Below are 204 nucleotides of genomic sequence, written 5' to 3'. Positions count from 1 at the left end.
TTCCTTACAGGATTACCGCGCCGCTGGTGTAGTGTTTGTCTAGCTGCCATTCATTCGTTTTTCTGATCATATACCAGTCAATCTTCGTATAATTATAACGCGCCGCTGGTGTGGTATCACCCAGTTTCCCCTTCTTGCGCCCGGGGGTTTCGTTTCCCCGGGCGGCGCACTAAAGATTTTTTAATTTCTGCGTGTGTGTGGGGG

The sequence above is a fragment of the Penaeus monodon genome, chromosome 22, assembly GCF_015228065.2.
Source record: "Penaeus monodon isolate SGIC_2016 chromosome 22, NSTDA_Pmon_1, whole genome shotgun sequence".
In the NCBI taxonomy this organism is placed as follows: Eukaryota; Metazoa; Arthropoda; class Malacostraca; order Decapoda; family Penaeidae; genus Penaeus; species Penaeus monodon.
Note: the sequence above shows the minus strand (reverse complement) of the source record.